Source organism: Vombatus ursinus, unplaced genomic scaffold (genome assembly GCF_900497805.2).
Source record: "Vombatus ursinus unplaced genomic scaffold, bare-nosed wombat genome assembly UNPS02014812.1, whole genome shotgun sequence".
NCBI lineage: Eukaryota > Metazoa > Chordata > Mammalia > Diprotodontia > Vombatidae > Vombatus > Vombatus ursinus.
The window spans coordinates 17,266,493-17,289,650 of NW_020954590.1; the positions used below are offsets into that span (position 1 = coordinate 17,266,493).

At 39.1% G+C, this 23,158-nt stretch overlaps 1 non-coding gene across 1 annotated transcript; it reads left to right on the forward strand.

Annotated features, from left to right (window-relative positions):
* The first annotated feature begins 10,121 nt into the window (after window positions 1–10,121).
* Window positions 10,122–10,227, forward strand: LOC114054334. The gene has a single exon (XR_003570459.1). It is a non-coding gene; the product is annotated as a U6 spliceosomal RNA (small nuclear RNA).
* Window positions 10,228–23,158: the final 12,931 nt, after the last annotated feature.

Here is a 23,158-nt window from a genome sequence, read left to right on the forward strand (position 1 = left end):
CTGGTTCCTTAACTCACAGCATCTGGTAAGACAGCAAGCTATAAGGGAAGAAGTCTCAGGGTCCTCTCCCCTCTGAGGCCATGTGGCCCCAAGAAACAGGCCTTGGTCCTTGTCCTTTTGGTTTGTTATTTTCCATTCTTTGTGACTAGAATGGAGTCTCTCACATTTGGAATTTTGAAAAGTTAAGGGACTTGATCATAATGAACACTCAGTAAATGCTTGTTGAATTATAAGGTACTCTGTGCTTTATATTGCCCAAACAACATACATTATCTCCTTTGATAGCTGTTTTTCTCCACCCTTCAGCTGGTAAATATGTACCATGGGCAATTTTTTTGTCTATACAAGCCCATCAATGAAAGAGATGGGCACTCAGGCAAGTAAATATCAACTTAATAAACAGAGAACTCAGACAAGCAAGTGAAACAACAGGAGAGATTGGAAATAAGGTTGGTGAGTGGGAAGTACAGTGAGGAAGACAAGGTGGTACATTGGTAGGCAGGCAGCCAAACAGAGGAGATTAGATTTTGAGTGGTAGGTGGATTGGCAATGACAAGAGCTGATGGAAGGGGAGTAATACATAGAGGGAAGAAAGGGACAATGGATGGTGGGCTATTGTTTTTGTTCATCCTTCATTTTCTAAGAGGACCAATGACATCACGGGTGATATCTTGACTTGCTCATGAATTGAATATAAGTGAGGCAGTGTTGTGCAAAGTTGTCAGCCTCACTCTTTTTTCCAGAGTCATTGAAGTCCAGTGGCAGGACAAATGTCAAGATGACTGATGACGACCTGGGATACAGTGGTTGACCTTGGTGTCTTCAATGCCTGACCAAGCTCTAAGTGCTCCCCAGTGCTTGCTTCAGTTACTTTCATGGTCGTTGAAACAAATTATTCTCCAAAGGATGGTGAGTAGAAAGGGAAACAGAAGAAAACAGAAGAAAAGTTATTTGGAAAGTGGCAAAGGAACAGAGCAGGGTTTGGGGAAGTAGGCAGATAGTAGAGCCAAAGTGTGGTGTGGGTAAGGCTGGAAATATCAACAGTCCCATTTATGTTCACACCTATATTGGAGAGATGAGTAGTGCTAGATTGATTAATCCTTTCATTCAACAAGCATTTATTGACTACTACGTGCAAATAGCTATGCCAGATATTGGAGATACAAAATAAAGAATAGAACAATTCCTGCTCTCAAGGAGCTTGTGTCCTGTTAGGGAGAGGGAAGAGGAAGCAACATGTACAAAGATCAGTCAATACAAACTATATCTGAAGTAAGTACTAGATAATGTTGGGGGAGACAGAGAACACTAGTAATTGGGGGCATCACAAAGACAGGCCATGTGTAGGAGATGAGACTGGGCTTCCTTGAAGGACGCTAGAGCCTCGAAGAGATTCTGCCATTTATCCCTGGTATCCTGGGCAAGTACTTTTTATGCCTCAGTTTTTTCATTTGTAAGATGAGAAGGTTGGACTAGATGATTTCTAAGGACTCTCACCTCTAACACTAGGGTCATATCTGGGAGAGGTGAGAAGGGAGTGAATAATGCTTTTTAAAGATCCATAAGACCTACTGAAACACTTCCTGCTCTTAAGCAGTTTCATGACTATATTGCAAGTGTTGAAATAACACATCAAAGCCCATTCTTGAATTGGACAAATTTGAATTGTGAATCAAGCATCCCTCTTTTAAGAGGTTTTTGGAGAATGACCTAATATCTTTAATCCTACAAAACAAATTCAATGCATTTCCTAAAAGATCTCCATCTTTCACCTCTCATCACTAGTAAAAACTGGAGAAGCTACTCTGTTGGATTCCATCCCTGAGGAATTTGGTTAGTGTGGATGCTATTGAATGAGCTAAGTCTTTAATAACCCCCTAGGTGTCTTAAGTGACACTGCCTCTCACATTTGGATGCTCACATTCCTGTCCCTTTATTGGAATGAGGAAGAATGCTTCCTCAGTCTGGATTGATCATTATCTTGTGGCTTCCCCCACTGACATAAATATTTTTTCTTTTACAGCTACTTCCTGGGCTCATGGGTTTGAGTCTCTGCACAGCAGGGACCAGGAAGACTACACCTTGTCTCTGTCTCCCATTTCCTACCTCCTCTGAAGGGTTATAGCTGGGAAGGGGGATGTGTATGGGCAAACTTTGTTGGAATTAAGACAAGAAGTTGAAGGCATCTGGAAAAATGGAGCATTTCATGGGCAAAGGGTTTTAATGTTAAGTACAGAGGGATAACATGGGCATAGAGACTTTTTCAGTTTCTTCATTCTTTTCTTCAAGGGAAATGGGGAAAGAAAAAGAGAGAGAGTATGTATGAGAGAGACACAGGCAGACAGACACAGACACAGAGAGATAAAGAGGCAAAGAAGAGAGACAGAGAGAGAGGAATAAAGACAGAGAGGAGAGACAGAGAGAAGAAAAAGAACACAATTAGTTAGCTCTCTTGCCCCAGGCACTATAATTTGCCTTTTACTTTCTGCATTTTCATATTTGAGTCTGAAAAGCAGAGGACCAAAACAATCAACAACAGATGGCCCTATGTAATCTGCATGGTCCATGAATTCAGTTAGCATGCAAATTGTCATCCTAGGGCGATTCCAGGGAACTGCTGGGAAAAAAAAAAAGCCTCAGCAGGCCTGCTTTGCAAAATAGATAGAGGACATGATTAAAATGTCTGGATTCAATCATATGTTTAATTACAATCCCTTTTTTATCTCTGCTGCAATGACTGGTAGCGATTACGATACAAATATTGAAAATGCAGATGACGTATGGTGGTAGTAGGAAGGCTGATAGGTGGTCTGTGTTTGATCCAAGTGATCAAAGCCCCTTACCATGGAGGGGGGATTTCTCTCCCAACTCCCCTTCCTTAGCCAATCCACTTTAGAAGAAAGGGCTATGTTTTCTGGGAGACAGTTCTATGGCATTTTCATTCCAATCCAAGACAATCCAAGACCACCTTCGAAGTACGAGGGCACAACACCTCAGTGATTTAAATGTATCTGATCTCATCTTCACTTGTCTACCTTTCTTGGGAGCAATGGGCAATGGACAGTGCTTAAGGACAGCAGTATTGAGAAGCTTTCCTGTTCAAGGATCTTGGATGCATCTCTCATCTAGCTCTAATTAGCTTTCCCATGTGCAAATGCTTGTGTGGGAATTTTCGAGAGTTCACTGACATAACCTTATGGGAGGAATTTCTTTTCCTGTAAGCCGGAGTTTGGAAAAGCAGAGGTGCAGGGGAACATAAAAAACAAACTTGGCCAACATTTTGATCTCTAGGATTTCAGATACTTTAACAGAACAACAGAGATAACAATGGCTCCTAGCAACTTAGTTAAACTGCCCAGCATTGTAGATGATTTGGAACAGGAATGACTAATGAAGGCAAATGGAAAGACATAGCTATGATGCTTCTTACTCCTCTTCCCCTACTCCCCACCCCCTTGTCATTACAACACAATTAGCAGTCCAGACTTTTTCAAAATTGAAAAGCTATTTGGCTGTGGCTTTCAGCAAGCGTTGGGTTATTACTGTATTGGCACTGATTTATTGCTGAGTTAGTGGCGTCACACACCCTCCAGTTATTTCTCACACTGGCTAAAGTTGACTATGGGCAATGATACACTTGATCTAATGAAACTTAATTCAATCAATGTTTATTCAGCATCCATGATGTGCTGGCATTGTGCAGGCTACTGTCAGTAAAGCATGAAACCTCAAAGAGCTATTTAGTTGGTAGGTGGACAGCTAGGTGGCACAGTGGATAGAGCACTAGACTTGGGGTCAGGAAGACCTGAGTTCAAATTTAGCCTCAGATACTTGCTAGCTGTTTGAACTTGGGCAAATAATTTAACTTTTACCTGCCTCAGTTTCCTCATCTGTAAAACAAGAATAGTAATAGCACCTACCTTCTGGGGTTGTTGCGAGGATCAAATGAGTTGCTTTTTGTAAAGTGCTTGGCAAACTTTGAAGTGCAATGCAAATGTTAGCCATTAGAGCTTATATGCATGAAACAGAACATAAAGTATCATTAAGTGTTGAAGTGAGGGGTAATGAGAAAAGATGTATGCAAGTATACAGAAGAGAAAAGTCAATGTGGGCTGGAGCAGAAAGAGAAAGCATTATAAAGGAACTGGGTATTGAAGGATGAGTAGAACGGGAATAAGTAAAGAAGAAGGTAACAGTAGTAAGAAGGTACAGATATGGCAGAAATGTGGCTTTGCTGGGAGTTGGTGAGGAGACAGTCAAGCCAGAGTAAAGGGTAGATGGAGGGGAATAAAACATTATCAAGTTACATAGGTAGATGGGACCAGGATGTGGAAGAGCTTTGAATGACACAAAAAATGCACAAAAAAACTGAACCTTTTTGGATCTAGGATATTGTCTCTATTACAGAATCATGGGGTCATAGATATAGACCTAAAAAGGACCTTAGAAGCTATCCACTTCCATTTTACAAAGAACTCCTCTTCTTGGTCCAGGAATTTGGCATTATCTAGGAATTCCTCTGTCCAGGAGGCTTGGTCCCAGAATTCCTCCATGTTTCCAGGAACTCTGCATGCCACCATCACATTCATAAGCTCTTGCTTTTTGACTTTTGTTCCTAGAGCTTCCAAATAGTCTTGGGTACTCCTCCCCACTCCTCAACTTCCTCCTTCTGCTGATAGCACTATATCATTCCCTGGAGTCTTCCGCACTTGAGTGTTCTAGTTAGACCAGTCCATCTTTTGTGAGACTCACAATATATTGTGAAGGTGTATGGAAAAGTGAGTAGTGGTAAGGGTCTAAATAGCTAGCATTCATTCAGTTTCATAGTTTTTTCCCCCCTCCTGTCTTTCTCAGTGTTACTCAGGCTACTATAACTATAGGGAAGACTGCCATGATCCAGACTTCTATGATCTGTTTTCCTATAGTTGGACCATCATTAAACAACATGTGGTGGGTCATAGATTACATCAAAGAGGGGAGATGAGAAGTAGTGACACATCTTCCAAACTTGGCTGAAGAGCAATGTTTCTGATCTTCCACAACTTAGTCTCTAGTCACAAGGGAAGATTTCTGGCTTCTGAACCCAGGTGTGCCATAGCATTTCAAAATTAACCTGTTCCAAACCAAAATCATTCTTTCCCATCCTAAATTGACTCTTGGTTCTAACTTCCCTCTTTTCATCAAGGGTACACCAATTCTTCTAATGACTCAGGCTCACAACTTAGGAACCAACAAGTCTTGATAATTAAATGCCACAGCTCTTTCATCTGTCTCCTTAATTCACACCACAACTATTTTAGTTCAGGCAGTTTTTACCTCTTGCTTGGACTATTCCAACAGTCTCCTAACTCTTCCAGGCATATCAAGGTCTGTGATCTAATGCTAAGATGTTAAAGAATTTGTTTCCTTTTCTGTCTTTGGAAAGTATTTACCTTAATATGCATTTACTTTAAAAAACAGTGTTCTCCTTCAGCAGGGAGATCTATCCTGAGTTGGACAACTTCATTGGATTTTTTGCTAACATAATGGGATCTAAATTCAAACCCTTTTTCTGACTCTTACTGCTTAAGCTCTAGATATGACATGATCCTATGAATGAAAGAAATAGGTACTTCATGAAAAAGAAATGGTTCTTAGGATGGTGGGACTCCCCCCCCCCCATATATGTGTGTATATTGTAACTCTTGTATATTTATTACTGCAAAATCATGAGCCATAGGAGATTCAGGCACAGAACTTACCTTGAAAGTGCTAAGAACAGATTTTCAAAGCCATTTATTTTTAATGGTGGTTAAATATCGCCTCATTACTAACATATAAAAAAAAGCCTTTAGAGTCGCTATTTCATCTTACAAATGTTAGCTATTCTTTGTAGACAGGAACTGTCTGTTAAAGTAATATGTGACAACTACCGAATCAAAAATGCCTTACAATGGGAGGCTGACATCTGTTTACTATATCCAAGGGGGAAAAAGGGTGCTGTGCATTTTTACTAGAAGAATTTTCCTTTAACAAGGCAGCCCGGAGACTTCAACAGGTCTTTGCAGTAAAGTGGTTTGTTCTGTGTGGAACACACCAGAGGCCTGGTAGATTCATGGGAATTTCTACTTTCTAGTTGTCAGTGCTACTCTTAGATGAACATTTCATTGATCTGGAAAGTTCTAGTAGGTTCAGTGCTCTTCCAGAGAGGTAATGTGGAGACAATAGTCTTTGTTAATTATTTCTTGAGTGAGTTCTGCTTTTATTTTTTTTTGGGGGGGCCTTCTCTTGTCACTATAAATTGTTCATCTTCCTTTCACATTTAAGAAGGCCAAACCATATTTTAGAGTCTCCTCCTCTAATCCTACACCTTTAAAATAATTTTCAGACACTTGTAAGGGTTGTCCAAGTAAAGTCTTATGCTTAGACCAGCTTCATCTGAGCTCTGTCCAAGCCATTGCAATTAAGAGAAGATCAGACAGAAGGCAGTCTACTTTGTAGCGAGTTTAAATCTGTGTGTAATCTTGCACAGGTGCTACTTCCTGTGTTCTGGAAAATCCGTCATCACCAAACATGCCAACTGCACCATACCTGGGTTAAAACTGAACATCTGGACCTACTCTCCTTTATTCACTCGTGTTCTTCATATGTTCCCTGAACAAGTGGAATGTTAACATGGGCTTGACATTAGAGATTTGTAAGCTTTGTGCACAGGGCTAAATCCAGTTTGATATGAAACACAGCTACTCTTCTTATACTGAATAAATTACATATATCATATCCCAGTAGTATATTTCAATTAGTAACCTTCAAGTAATTTATGGAGGTCATTTCCACTAGTAGTGATATATCTTATGATGATGTTAGCAGTTTTCCCAGGCAATTTTAAGGAAGGTGGAAGTAGAGTGAATGCCATAGTTGAGGACTGGTCAGTGGGGCTTTAAATTCCAGTTGCTTTCCACTGGGTTATGAATGCCTAGGATTTTAAATAGCAATGTAGAAAATAATCAGTGTGATGATATTTTATATAGATCCTAGTCTTTTAAGGAATTTTCAGATGTTGAGTTTTATTGAATGTTCAGAATTATTTACTCCTTGTTATTTTTGGTCCAGATTGGTGATTTGTAACTCACATTGTGGAAGCTTTACCTACCAAGGGACTGATACAGTTGCCTGGGGGATTGAGAAGGGAAATAATCTGCCCATGATTGCATAGCTAGATGTATCAAAGATAAGACTTAAAAACAGGTTCCTGACTCCAAGGCCAGCCCTCTCCCACTATACCATAATCCGTCTCATTTTAAATTCTGTGATATCAGAGATGATTAACCAGTAATGATTAAGTACCTGCTTTTCTCAGTGCTGGAAGACTGTGGAAGACAACAGATGTCACATGGAGAATTGAGGGTCTGCATTTTAACTATTAAGGGAGTGTTGGGTAATAAAGATGACATAGATTTTTGCCACCTGCCAGAAAATGTGAAGTAATGGGACTACATCCTTGAGCAGTGATGAAAGGGATTGGTTGTATGTGTGGGAGCATTGGTGCATATGTCCCTCTTAGTAGAAGTGCCCTGAAAGTTAAATGGCTATTTGGTTCATTCCATTCTTAACGTTGGTCCAATTTGATCTTAAGGCATTTGATTCCAATGGTTATGATATTGGCAAACCGGTAGGCTGCTTCACCAGCAATACTGCAGTCCTAGAGGGGTGTAGAAAGTTAAACTAAGTAGTCCTGACTACTCTCTAGGAGGAAAATTAAGTTATCTTTTTTTTCTTTTGGTAAGGCAATTGAGATTAAGTGACTTGCCTAGAGTCACACAGCTAAGTAAGTGTTATGTGTCTGAGGTCGGATTTGAACTCAGGTACGCGTGACTCCAAGGCCAATGCTCTATCCACTGTACCACCTAGCTGCCCTGGAAAAAAAAGTTCTAGGCTGTTTCTTCTCTTCCTCCCCTCTTCACTCCTGCCCATGTGTTGCTATTTGGTAGGCTCTGGGCTGAGATGAAAAAATGTTGCTGTAAGTCTTTGTGGTTCTTTCACAATTGAATTAGTTGAATCAAGCATTTAAGTACTTATTATATGCCAGACACTGAGCTAAGTTTTGGGGATACAAAGAAAGGCCAAAACTGTCCCTGCCCTCAAGGGCTCACATTCTAATGGGGGTGACAACATGTAAATAACAAGGTACAAAAAAGACACATGGTACAGAGTAAAGAGGTAATTGCAGAGGGGGGAGGCACTAGCAACTGAAGATTTGAAGAAGGCCTTCTGCAGAAGATAGGCTCTCACTTGAATCTTAAAGAAAGCCAAGAGGCACAGGTGGAAAAGGAGAGCACTTCAGACATGGGGGTGGGGCAATGCAAACACGTGGAGATGGTAGATTGAGGGTCATATGGGAGGATCATTTAGTAGAACAGTGCTGCTGGATCATAGAACATGTAGAAGGGAGTTAAGTATAAGCAGCCTGGAAATTAGGAAGGGGACAGGTTATGAAGATCTTTAAATGTGAAACAGAAGACTTTTTATTGATCCTGGTGGTAATAGGGAGCCACTGGAATCTTTTGAGTTAGTGGTTAGAACTATGCTTTTAAAAAATCACTTTGGTAGTTATGTGGACGGTGAATTGGAGAAGGTAGAGACCGGAGGCAGGAGAAACAATTAGAAGGCCATTGCAATAGTCCAGCTGAGAGGTGATGAAGGCCTGAATTAGTGTGATGGCTATGTGAGTAAAGAGAAGGTGACATATCTGAGGTAGAAACGAAAAGATTTGCCAGCATATTGACTTCATAGCGTGACAGTTAAGAGTTTAGGATGACATTGAGTCTGGGTGATTAGAAGGATAGTGGTACCTTCAATAATAATAGAGAAACTGGAAAGAGAGAAGGGATTGAAGAAAAGATAAGGAGTTTGGTTTTGGACGTGTTGTTTATGGGAATCTAGTTTGAGACACTCCAGAGGAAGTTGGTGATATGGGAATGGAGGTTAGGAGAGGTAAAGGCTGGCTACATAGATCTGAGAGTCATGCATAGGGAAGATAATTGAACCTGAGCTGTTAAGACCACCAAGTGAGAGAGCATAGAGGGAAAAGAGAAGAGGACCCAAGACAGAACCTTGGTGGGCATCCTTCCTGGCATCTATGGAACTGGGAGGAAATTAGCTCTAGTCTAGAAATTCCAGGGTTGATGTTAGTAGAAAAGCACTTTAGAGCTGGGAAGATTGGTACCATCTCAGAACCAAATTCTCACACTGAACCAAACTCAAGTGTGCTGGTGTGGTGGGTAGAACTGGACTGGTCTCAGCAAAAGAGAATTCTTTGGAGTCAAGTGTACAGTTCATGGGATAAAAAATATTTTCATTTTTGAGGATTGTCAAGCTAGTGCCTTCTGAAAGAACACAATTGCTTCCAGATTTTTAGAGATGGAAAAGGGTTCTTTTTCAGTACCACGTATTTTGTTCCTTTAGTAAATTCTCCATTTAAGGTTGAAGAAGGTTTCACAGAGGAGATTTCATCCAGTCAGTCCTGGTGCATAGAGAGCACTTAATTAGTGCATGTTCACTTTAAAAAAATAAATAATTAATACTTACTGATTGATTGACTAACTAGAGATACAAAGGAAGGCAAAAATAATTTCCTTACAGCGTCTCACACTTGATAATGGAAAGACTGTACTATGGAAGGAAGAGTAGAGGATTTTAAACAAGGTAAAAATGGAAGGGCAAGGTATAAATACACAATTAGAAAAAATTAGATTCAGAAGACACATACTGAAAACAACCAAATTTATATGAGATAAAAGCATGGAGAAACAGTAAATGTATGACATGTTAGGTGTTGTACAAGAAGTCTAGAGTCAAATCCAAAACCCAGCATTACTTGTCAGTCATTTATGTGACAGCCAAAGAATTTTAGAGTCAATTGATAAATGACAGAGTGGGGAAGAAATGAGGCAAACAGGCTTATGAAGAAAGAGCTTCTGGGAGCTTCTGGAAAGAAAAATAAAACAAAATTGTGCTGATTACAAATAGGAGGGACAAAATTCCCAAACTATTACAGAACCAATATGAATGTCTCCAAATGATTGAGTGACAACAGTGAAGTATTCAATAAAAAACAGGATAAAATTGGAAATGAGAAGAGGGTGCTTGCTTTGGCAGCGCATATGCTAATATGGAAAGGATACAGAGAAGATTAGCATGATCCTACTCAAGGATGACATTCAAATTTGTGAAGCTTTCCATATTTCTTAAAAAAAAAAGAAAAGGAAAGAGGGTATTTGTAAATAAAATAAATGGTCATATAGAAAATCAATTTGTGTGCTGGTGGAAAAATTTTTGTTTCTTGGAATAAACATTAAATAATATAAATATACAGATTCTTTGAAAATGTGTTTTATATTCCAGAGGTTTTTTTTTTAATATACAAAGATGAAATGACATCCATGCAATCCTGCTTTTGAGAGCAGGAGTTATATTCATTTCTGTCAGATGGCTCAAGAACCTGAAGGCAGGAAAGAAGAATGGACAATCTCTGAAGGCCAATCAATCCTGTGATTATAACAATTACAACTAACAGGATAGTCTCTGTCTAAATAAGTAGAAATCCCAATTTATCTCTTATTGGGTAATAGTTCTTAAGGGTTCATTTATTGTAAGAAGGGAAGAGAGAACTATGCCTTCCATTACCAAGTTCTGTGGTCTCATAGATGTGAACTCTCCCTCCCACAACGTTGATTTCAACCTATTCATACCTTATTCCATGCAGCTCTTGTCCATGTCTTCTCATAACTTTTCCAGATAGTTTTCCGTAACTTCCTCCCTCAGTCTCAATATTTAACTGAATCACCTTCTTTCTGATAAGACATTTTCTAGATGTTATTACTCATGTTAATCTTTGCACGTTTCCGATTTTCTAAATTTCAAAACCATGCTTCTATTGCTGTCTCATCCTGAAACTTACCTTAGTACCTGTAGCCTTCTCACCCCGGAGCAGCCTATCAACCCCGAGGCTCTTTCCACAAGGCTTGACCCCCCTGTTCCTATTGGCAACTCCCTCTTAGAACCTGTACTTTGTGGAGGGGCCCAGGCTGGCCTAGCTTCATTCCTCTCCTGGACCTGTTTCCAACTTTTTGGATTTCAAAACCATGCCGCTTGCATTTGATACTTATATCTCCTTCCTTCTTCTCCTCCCTTTTTAGTTCCCCTTGGTGTATATTTTCTTCCCTCATTAGAATATAAATTCCTTGAAGGCAAGCACTGTATTTCTCTTGCTTGTATTATCATCTCCCTAATGTCATGGTCCTCTTCCAGAATGGACAAACCACAACTTGGCATAGTACCTGGAACATAATAAGCACTTAATAAATGTTTGTTTCCTTCCCTCCACTGCCTCCCTCCCTCCACTGCCTCCCTCCCTCCCTCCCTTCCTCCCTTCCTTCCTCCCTCCCTCCCTTCCTTCCTTCCTTCCTTCCTTCCTTCCTTCCTTCCTTCCTTCCTTCCTTCCTTCCTTCCTTCCTTCCTTCCTTCCTTCCTTCCTTCCTTCCTTCTTTCTGTGTAGGCCATTGTTGTAGTCACCCTGTTCATACCCATCATTACTTTCTTCATGGCTCTTTTGGACAACTACAATTTTGATTCTTCAGAGATTGTGGTGTTCCATGATTTGCAGCCTTTTAGCATTACCTGAACAATATGAATATTAAAAGTTGGATTTCTATTTTAAGGAGAAACTTGGAACCCTTGAAGGTGCTAGGTAATCTCCCAAATACAATCCCGCCCACTACTCAGTTCTGGGCCTCATTCTTTGACCATTTGCAGTATCTATCCAATATGTAGTGATGGATTAACTCAATGGGCTGTCCTTTTAATTATATAATAGTCTGAATTCTTTGTCCATTTGATTTTTCTGGTGTAGCTTATTGTATCCACACAAATAGAATGTATGCTTCTTGAAGACAGGTATATCTTAGTATCCTCACCACTTGGCATATTGCTTGGCACTTAGTGCTTAGTAAGTATGGGTTGATTGGTTGGGATCTTGATTAGAAACTTTTTAAGTGGCCATGGATCTCATTAAAAAGGCAAAATGTCACTTGTAAACAGGGATATCTGGAATAACTAATCACCTGATGTAGACCTTTCTTCCATTTGGACTCTTTGGCATCTTCCATGACAGTGACAAATACCTTTGGCAGACAGTCTCCTTGTTTTATATTTTGCTTGATTTTTGGTAATCAGAGGACTGTAGAGCAAACTTATCTGTTGCTTAATCTTTCAAATTTTCTTATCCAAGTCTAATATGGGAGACACCTTTTTGGAGGACAGCCTTTAAAGCAGGAATTCTTAACCTGGGGATCACTGATAGATCTTAAGAGGTCCATGAATTAAAAAAAAATTTTTTTTTTACTGTATTTCAAAATAATTGGTTTCCTTTGTAATTCAATGTCTTTTATTTTGTATACTTATTTATTTTGAGTAATTATTATTCTGAGAAGAGTTCCATAGGCTTCAACAGACTGTCACTGGGGGCCATGACACAAGAAAGGCTAAGAGCCTCTGCTTTAATGCTACTTTTCACTCTACCTAGTCAAATACTTTTTGTTAGTTAACAAACACAGTAGGACTTTGCATTGTCTGCACCTTCCATCAGTAGTGTGTGTGACTATCAATGTCTCCTCTTCTTGACTATCTTCTCATATCTCAGATTGACTATCTCCTCAAATTTACCCTTGGTGTGCTTCTAGATTATTTTCATGTAGACTTTATTAGAAATATGCAAAAGAATTTTGCAGCAAGGGCATTCTTGTTACCACAATATACATAAATATTATTCCAGGAGGTTGTACTCCAAAGCTGGGGTCTATAAACTATTGTCTTTGGGTCAAATCTGGCCCCTCTGCCTGTTTTCGTACGGCCTACAATCTAAAAGTGCTTTTTACAGAGCTGTTTAAAAACAAGAGATAGGCTCTTTGGGCCTTGGGCCATAGTTTTCCAACCCCTGCTTTAGAGAAGAGAGAAAGCAAAATAGACTATGACAGTGGATCTCCCACAGTGCAATTCTGCAAGTCCTTTAAAAAGTTATTCCTATTTTTGCTTCAACACTTGGCAACCTACTTACAGATAATTTGTTTTAGCACAGGATTGTTTTCAATGAGGTCTTGTGAAAAAAATGGTTGTGCCTTGACCACCCAAGTAGGTGGAGAGGTGCTACTTGTTGACTATTCAGAGGAACACCAAGCTAGTGCTAGGTTGACTAAGTAGTGTCTTAAAGCTCATTAAGAGGCCAGGAGTCAGGTTTTGGCATGGAAACAAGCTTAGATTAAGAGAAAAATTTAGCCATTCAGAGATTTTTAAGTGCTCTGTTCAGTCATGTCTCAGTCATGTCTGACTCTTTGTGACTTCATTTGGGGTTTTCTTGGCAAAAGTACTGGAATAGTTTGCCATTTCCTTCTCTAGCTCATTTTTACAGATGAGGGAACTGAGGCAAACAGGGTGAAGTGACTTGCCCAAGGATCACATGGCTAGTAAGTGCCTGTGGCCAGATTTGAACTCAGGAAAATGAGTCTTCCAGACGTTAGATCCTGCACTCTATTCACTGCACCATCTACCTACTCTTGAATAGTCTAGATAAAGTAAAAGATAGCAATCTGCTTGATTGAAAGGATCAGATATTAAAGACCATTAATCTGCAAGTCAGAACCTGTCATTGTCTAATATCAGGGGGACATTTCTACAGCCTATTAGGCATTTTATACACATCATTTTTTTTTTATTTTTCTCTTTTTTATTCTGACCTTAACAAACATCAAATAAAATGATTATTTCCACCATATAATAGCACAAAAACCCAAAGATCACAAAACTGCAAATCCTTATTATGTACAGATTGTGTTTTTTAATAAAGCATATAATAAATACAACATAGAACTGAACCATCTCCTTTCTGATTACACATTTCCTGGATGATATTACTTATTTCCCTCTTACATGCAAGTCATTGTTGGTAATCTGTGGCAGCTTATTTATTTATTTATACCCATATTATATTTATTTATTTTTATATTTATATTTACCCATTTATATTTATTTATGCATCATTAATTTCTCCAAGACTCTTAGGGTCAAAAGCAATTTTGATGTAACTTCTAAAGCTCTTCTGATTGTCAGAATTCTATTCTTATCTCTGCATTTAAAAGTGCTTCAATGATCTTTTTTCTTTACCCTTTGGCAACTCTATAGCTAGTTGAACCTATCTTTCTATCTATCTCCCTGCCTCCTCTCCCCTCCCCACCAATGGGAAAAAAGTAATTCAAAATTCTCGTAGCAAATATGTATATTTGAGTAAAACAAATTCCCATAATGGCCCTGTCTAAAAGTGTGATACCACATCTTTTGATACTTATAAGAATGTCATGAAATGTGCACTACTACTCCCATTTTACAGATGAGGAAATACGTACAGAGAGGTTAATGGATTTAGGATCATAGTATAATATGGTTGACTCTGGGTCTACTCTCTGAGATCCAGAGGCCTGTTATAGCTCCCAGGCAGGGTTTTGAGGTGTCCAGAAGGATTGGGGTGACTCTTTTCTCTGCCATTGCTTAAGCCTCCACTGGCTTTGTTTCCCCCATTTTAGGGGCTCAATTTCATTTAACCACTTAACATTGGATAGTGTGGTGTTTAAAGGGTTGAGAGACATAATTACTGGGTAATTTAATAATTTTATTCATAATGCCAGCATTTTAATAAGAGGTTGTTCATTTGGCCATCTCTCTTAGACCAAAGACAATTGTGGTGGGTGGGCTCATGTCTTATATGCCCATTGGAAGAGAGGTGTTCCTAAGGGTGGCCATCAACTCTGATTGATTAACAATTAATGAAAAAATGAATATTATAAGGGGCTGGACCTATTCAAATGAATTTTGATTATATCATTTACTTCTAAGCTACCTTCAGCCTTGGGCAATCTATTCAAAGAATTTATTCCCACCGAAACCTGAAAAGAGCACAATGGCTGCCCCACCTGGGTGGGGTTCCATAGAGGAGAAGGTTAGCTAAACTTCTAGAGACCAAGGTCTCAAAATGAGGATCTAAGAAAAAGGGGAAATCTGAATCTCCCCAAATCATTGTTTATTAATAATAATTTCTCTTAATAGTTTTTACAAAAATATATTTATTTTTGTAGATATCCAAGAGTAAACATAGAAATATTGTCCCCAACACTCAAGGGAGCATAATCCCTCCTACACCACTCTGATCTCTGAATGGGGATAGGTTCACAATTTAACTCAATTTATACATAATATTGGTATCCTGTATAAAGCCAGCATTTCTACCTGCTTCTGCTAGGTTGGAATCCTATACCCTTGCTTCTCATAGTGTTGTCAGCGGGCTGGCTGCAACATCCACCCTGAATTCCTGGACTCCTAGATCCTTGTAGCTTGAGCTCCAAATGGAGGACCCACTGCCTATACTTGGAATGGAAAAGAACAAATGAAAAGGATAAAGGCTGAGCCCAATTTTTCAGGGATTATATGATCTTGGTGACATGGCAGGGGTTGGAGGTTGGGGAGAGGAGGAGGGCCTAAAGCCTTCCCCTATTATCCCATGGTCTCAACAGCTGTAAGTGGAGTCACTTTGGTCTCCTAGATGAGAATGCAGCAAAAACTATGGATGGTGCTTACTCAGGCCTTTTTAGAGATTCCTACAGTTCTAGCAATGTAGCCAATGGAAAAAGGCTCCTTCAAATAATATGGCAAGCCAATGAAGAACATCTATACATGTTCCAGTTCTCATGATTCTCCCAGAAGCAGATCCCTATTATCTTTTATGTGGATGATGCCATTTTAACAAACTGATGCTATTTGCACATGTGCCAGATCCCCACCGAACTAGATTTAGAGCCAGTTAGGTGGTACAAGGGATAGAACACTGAGCTCAGCAACAGGAAGACTCATCTCCAGGAGTTCAAATCTGGCCTCAGACAGGTATTAGTTGTGTGACCCTGGGCAAGTCCCTTAACCCTGTTTACCTCAGTTCGTCATCTGTAAAATGACCTGGAGAAGGAAATTCCAAACCACTCCAGTATCTTTGCCAAAAAATCCTCAAAAGGGGTCACAAAGAGTCACACAGGACTGAAAAATGACTGAACAACAACAGCAAGAGCCAGAAAGCACCTCACAGATCAGTTGGTTCAACTCCTTCAATCTATGTATGAGGAAACTGAGGCTCAGGGAAAGTTAAGTGACATGTCCAAGGTTACATAGGCAGTTAAATGGTAAAGCTATGATTCTAAACCAGACCCCTGACTCTGAGTATGCCCAACCAGCAAACATTAGAGACAGAGGTAGCAGTATGGAATCCAAGCCTTCCTTATTCCAAGGCCACCACTCTTTCCACTAACCACACTCACTGGTATGTGTCTTAGATACCTAGCATATCAACTCCAGAATTGAGCTATTAAACAGCATCATTTTGCGCTAGCACAAATGGAGACTATTAAAGAGCTCGAAAGCCAAACTTTCTGTTCACAGCAAGTAAAATTATTTTTTCCTTCCTTGCCCACAACTCTTTACCCCCTTGTTTTAAAATGGGGAATATTACCATTTTTTTTACATTTACAGTCCAGGAATGATTATACCACATTTTGAACTACTATCTGAATTTCTGGGTGATTTCTGCCAAAATATTTCACGAATGCAGATAAATAGGATCATATAAGTTTTAGCTAAAGGAGATTTTAGAGATCATTGTAGTTTAACTACTTCAGATTTTTTTGGGGGGGGAGAGAGTTGGGGAGGTACTGAATTATTATTGCTGATTTTATTGGTATGAGGAAGTCATGATGAGGAAACTTCCTTTTCCAATCCAACTTATAGACAAAGAGGGTTTCTTAGGGGCATTGAGACATTAAGTGACTCGTCCAGAGTCACATAGCCAATATATGTAAGAGGTGAAACCTGAACCCAGTTCTTCCTGACTTCAAGGCTGGCTGTCTATCCACAACAACATGCTACTTCTCATTTTACAGCTCAGGAAACTGTAGTCCAGAGAAAATCAAGTAAATGACTTGCCTAAGGTCACATGGGCAGTTAAGTGATGGAGCCCAGATGGGTTTTACAAGAACAAATCCAGGGTGTTTTCCACTATGCCAAATATAGTAGCATCTGATGTTTTAAAAAGTTAAATTTTTCTCCCCCTAAACTTAAATGGCAACCCAGGCAGATATATGACATGGTATCAATTACTACTATTACTACCACCACCACAACTACCATCATCATCATTGTTTTTCAGTGGGAAATGAAGGAACAACAGCCCTTGAAGTTAGAAATTAAATGCCTCAGAATTCTTTAATTTAGGTGTTTACTGACTGGCATGATCTTCATAGTTCAATGAGAAAGCCTTCTTGGGTTATGGCCATCCAGTATTCATACACTGGCTATGAGGCAAGCTGAGAAACATTTTCCCCCTCAAATGTAGACTGCAGGGGTTAATGTCTGCAAGCAAGTTGGAGAGCTACTTCTCAGTGCTGGATCCAATAAAGAGATCAGCCACTTTACTTTCCCTTAGAGTCCTTAGTGGAAAACAGGTCAGTCTCAGAGCTATTCCTTTATGTCTTTGTTAAATCTCTAAGGTTGAGGCTGGTTAACTTTTAGATTAAGCAATAGCCTGAAATGAAGTTTAAAATGCCCCAACTTTTAAATAAGGACAAATTCTCACTAGTCATTATTTGAACTCACTGATGTTACAGATTTGTGGTATGGATGTTATCCATTAAGGTGAAAGCAGAAAGGGGCTATAAAATTGACTCAGAAGGCTAAGTACTTTACCTTAAGGAAAGCATTCATAAAAATCTGTCCTGAATTGTATGTATAATAATTGGTGAGAACCAGGTGTTCCAAGGTTTAACTGGCCAGGCAAATTCACATAAAATCCTGATGTGCCTTCAACTGATTGTCACCTAATCTCTAGACAAGGTATTTTGGTTTTTGAACCATCCTGGTTTGGGAATTCTGCCTTGGTGACACTGGGGGGAAAAACAAGACCTTATAAAAATCCATAGCTGCATTTGTCCCCAGGGTCAGATTCTTTAGCTTCTAAATTAGTTTAATTCCCTTTGACTTTAATGGAAAACATGGATTGGGATTGCAGTGCTGAGAGCTCTTGCCAGTGATATGAATAGTTAACGTTTGCACAGGGATCTATAATCTTCAAGGTGTTAAGTGTCTGGGCTGGTTAGCAGAGTGGGTTGGAGCATGGCCCTAATGAGGACAAGGGCAGAGAGAGGTTCAGTCCCCATATGGCTTGGTTAGCTTTTGTCAGAGGAAAAACTGTTCTGAGGCTACAGGCTGCATCCTTAATAGTGACCAGGTGTTTTATGGAGATATGATGTTGGTCACAAAGATGTCTTAAAGCCAGTCCATTACTATTATTGGAAATTTGGTTAGAGACCATTTCCTAAGGTGGTGGTTCAATAGGGTCACTGCTATATGCAAAGGACAGTGTAGTATACTAAGTTGTATAGTCACTAGGCTGCACAGAAAGGAGAGTTACAAAAAAAAATTGTAGACATAGTGGTACTGAGATGTATAATATTAATAGCTCATCTTTATTTAGCTTCTGATTAATCAAAGCTATGACTATTCTACTGTGAACAAGCTGGAGTAAAGGTGTACATCATGAGAGGAGTCAATGTTGAGGTGGATTAATGAACTGGGAGGCCAAAGTTCTTAAGGGAACATGCAGGTATATATTATAGTATGAAGACAGTGTTGGAGGTGGAGAAAAGTGAAAGTGAATTAATCCAATTATAGATTAGTAGAGCTGAAAGTCACCTTAGAAGTTATTTATTACAACTATCAATTATCAAGTATTTATGAAGAATCTACTGTGTGCCAGGCCCTGGGTATGAAAGACAAAAATGAAACAATCTCTACCTTCAAGGGGCTTACATTCTAATGGAGAGAATTACATGAACAAATATAGGTAGGTCACTGAAAGATTTCAGACAAATGGTTATTCAGCTTCTCCCCCAATACTTCTGGTGACAGAGAGATTACTACTTTAGAAAGCATGTCATTTGATTTTTTGGACATCCTTAATTCTCAGAAAGTTTTTCTTAGTATTGAGTTTAAATATGCTTCCATGCAACTTTTACCCATTGGTCCTAGTTCTTTCCCCAGGGGCCAAATAGAATAAATTTAATTCTGTTTCTTCAAGACAAGCCTTCAACCACTCTGCTCCCCTACCTTGTATAATTGGTTTTTTGAACCCAAACATAAGAATTATTATTAAATATCATCTTGTTGGATGTTAGTGTAAAGAGATCTAAATTTGAAGTTTGAAGAGCCAAGTATGAGTCTAGCTCTACTACTTACCAGCTGTGTGACATTGAACCAATCATCTGGACCCCTTGACCTCTGTTTTCCTGTCTAAAGAAGTTATCATCAGATAAAGATGATTTTATTCTGTATCTCACAAGATTACTTTGAGGAAAGTGCTTGGTAAACAGTGAAAACTATCTGTGACTTTGAATTATCCTTTTCATTAGCCTCAATATAGAAATGTTTCTTAGTTGTTGTTTGTTCTTTATGCTCAGAGAGGACCAAAATTACATTTCGATGTAGGAGTCAATGTACGGTGTGTCTGGCTGTGGCTGTTCTTACAAATATGAGCTCAGAAGGCTGTACCACAGGTCAGACACAAATAATCCATATGACCATTTTGGAGAGAGATGTCTCTAATCTCACATATCTTTTGAGCTACTGCAATTCTGCTTTGCTCATTGAGCACAGTGCCTTCCTTGATGTGGGCATACCATGCTGGGTGGTCCTGTGCCAATGTCTCCCCTGTCTCAAAATCAATAACAAAGTTCTTCAGAACGACCTTGAGAGTGTCCTTGTACTATTTCTTCTGAGCACCATCTGAGTGCCTGCCTTGTGTAAGTTCTCAATAAAATAGTCATTTAGGCAAACTTACATTTGTCTGGGCATTGTCTGGGCAGGGCCTCATTCAAGAGTAGGCATCTGAAAATAGGTCTGAACAGGAGCCAAGTTATCTGCTTCATGTTCAGGGAATCTCAGAACTATGCATCATCCCTCACCATCTTGCGATGGGGCAAAAGAACTGCCACTGAATCAATTAACCACCAGAATTTATTAAGCTCTTACTATATACCAGTACCATAGTACTGTGTACTATGTTAAAGATCAGGAATACAAATAAAAAAGTGGAAACAGTTCTTGCCCTCAAAGAACTTATTTTTTAATTGGGGAGATAACATTTACTCCTACAGATAAAAAGAAGATACAAAGTAGATACAAGGTAACCTTAGAGAAGCAGGCACTAGGGTGAGTGGGTAGTAACAGGGAAGAAATGTGAGTTGAATCAGGCCTATGGGACCCAATCATTGGGTGGTTACAGAGCCAGATGCCTGCCCCTATCTCCCTTTTTGCCTGAGAGAAAGAGTACATTGATCACAGGAACCTTGAGAGTAGGATTATTATTCAAATGGCCCCACTTCTCCATCCCATGGTGAGCAAACGCCAACTTCCTCTTCCTCTAATTCTGGTAACTCAGAATTGTTGCCCATTTTGGTGAGAATACCTTAACCCTGTTACGTCTCCCCACTCTCATTTCCATCTGCCTCAACCCCACCGCTACTGAATCCCTACCCTTCCTTGCCCTCCTCCTTTCTATTGTGCTCTCTGGCTCTGTCTTTCTATAGAAATTTGCTTTTGTCTTTCCTCCTTCCATCTTCTTGATTTCATGAAAAATTAAGAACATGCAGACTGCTCTGTCTAGTATTGGGTAAACCATCTCTCCAATTTCCTTTAACTCTGGGCCAGGAGGAAGAGGAGAAATACTCCTTGCTACTCAGTACTTCCAGATCCTCCTTTTGCTTCCATCACTCATAAACTGCTCCAATCTTAGAGTTTCCTTCCATCTATCAGCATCATCTTTCCAGGTGTTTTTAACTTTTTTTGTGTCAAGGATTCCTTTGGTAGTTTGGTGAAACTTATGACCTTCTTCTCAGAATAATGCTTTTAAATGTATAAAATAAAATACATAAAATTATAAAGGAAACCAATTCTATAGTTATTAAATATGGATATATGCATAAAAATGGATTTCTCTGTCTCTCTCTGTCTCTCTGTCTTTATCTCTGTCTCTCTCTGTTTCTCTCCCTCCCTCTGTCCCTCCTTCTCACCAAATTCATGTGCCCCCACTGAAGTTCTCCAGTGCCCAACCCAAATCCTGATTACAGTCACATACCAGTTCCCATACCATTTTTCCTGCTTTCTCAAGTTTATTATCTGTCTCAGTCTTTTTATCTGTTTCTAACCCCTATGCTCATACTATAATATACTATTTTATGTCCCTTTAAGCCCCATGGTCTCCCATTAATCCACCTCAACATTGACCTTCCATAACCTGCACCATTACTCCATTTTGCTCACTCTGAAATAGTCATAACCCTGATTTTGTTATCAGTCAAGAATGTTTTACCTCCACTATCCAGAAGTCTTATGTCTCTTCCTTTAATTGCAATCTTCTATCTTTTAATCTAACAAGACATTATAAGATAGTAGGTACAAAGCTGAAAGGGAGCTAGAGGTTATCTAATCTAGAGGGGTCAAACACCCACAATACTCTGAATAAACCCAAACCAGGTTAAAATATAATTGGGAACTATTTAATAAAATAAATGAAGATACAATTGAACATAGATAATGTTAATATGTGGCTTTCTAAGTGAGTTTGCAGTTGTAGTGATCCTTATGTATGGTTTAGGGACCCTGTTTCTGTTTCAATTTGACACTACTGATCTACTTCAACATTCTAATTTTATAGATGAAGAAATTGATGCCTAGAGAAATGAAGTGATGTGTCCAAGTCATACAGTTAATAAGATGAAGAGGTAGCATTTGAATCTAGGTCCTCTAACTTCAAAGCTAATTCTCTTTCCACTCTTCCAGGCATATTTGGTGGAGTCAACTTGTTGCAGCATCTCTTGCCATAACCCTTACTACTTCCTTCTTCCCAATTCTACATTCTTTCCTCTAAGTTGGCATCCTTGACCCATTAAACTTCTAGCAGAAATCCCAGGCTGCTCTCTCTGCTCTATTCTCTATTTTGAATTTTGGTCTGAATCATCTGGAGGCAGAATAGGCTGGTTGATAAACTGTTACAGCACCAGCAGCTCCAGGATCTACTTATTGATATCTATGGGTTCAAAGATTAAGATTCCCAACAAATTCTTATTGAGAGCTTCCTAACTGAAATGACTTAGCTACTTTGACATTTATGGTATTTTTCATATTCATAAATGGCTGAATTTAAGATTGAGGTTTTGGGAAGCAAAAAATGTTTAATGGAGACATAGAATAAGCACAATAAAACGCTACAAAAATCAAGGTTATAAGGCTAAGATTCTCTGAACTGTACTACAAGGACTCACCTGCCCCTTCCATTCCCCTTCTCTCATTGGCGAGTTCTTCCAGGAACCTGCATTTTGGGGAAGGCCCAGAACAATGACCTTTGGTTCTTTGAACCACCTAGCCTATGGGAAGCTTCTTCAATGTCCTTTCTCCCACAAGGGCTATCTTTCTATCAGCTTACATTTGCATTCCAAACTGTTCAGCACAGTGCCTAGCTGGCACATTAAATGCTTAATAAATGCTCATTGACTGAAAGCATACACACGGATTACAATCATGTTTTAAAAATACTACGAAAAAAACAAAATGTTGTGAAGTCACAGACAGTAGAGTCAAAAAGGGATACAGAACAAATAAATTATTATTGTTATTATTTTGCTAACATTTATATTACAACATTCTTAGTAAAATATAAATAGTTCAGATTTTAAGGATTTATTTGGATTTTTTATAATATTTTGATCATTTATTTGTAATTGCTGAGTGTTATTAAGTTTAGAATGCTTATTTTAAAAACACAACTGAAAAAATTCAGAGTTGCATGCAATTCAGCTTTTTAGATTCTTCCTTTAAATAATCAACAGAATACAATGTTCCCCATGATATGAATTTAATAAATGCTTTTTGAATTGAATCAAATATAGGTACTGGATGTAGCCATAACTAGGACTAGGATGAGAATGTCCACATAACTGATTGTGGGAAGGACCTTCTTGAAGTACTTATTGGACAAGAGCCC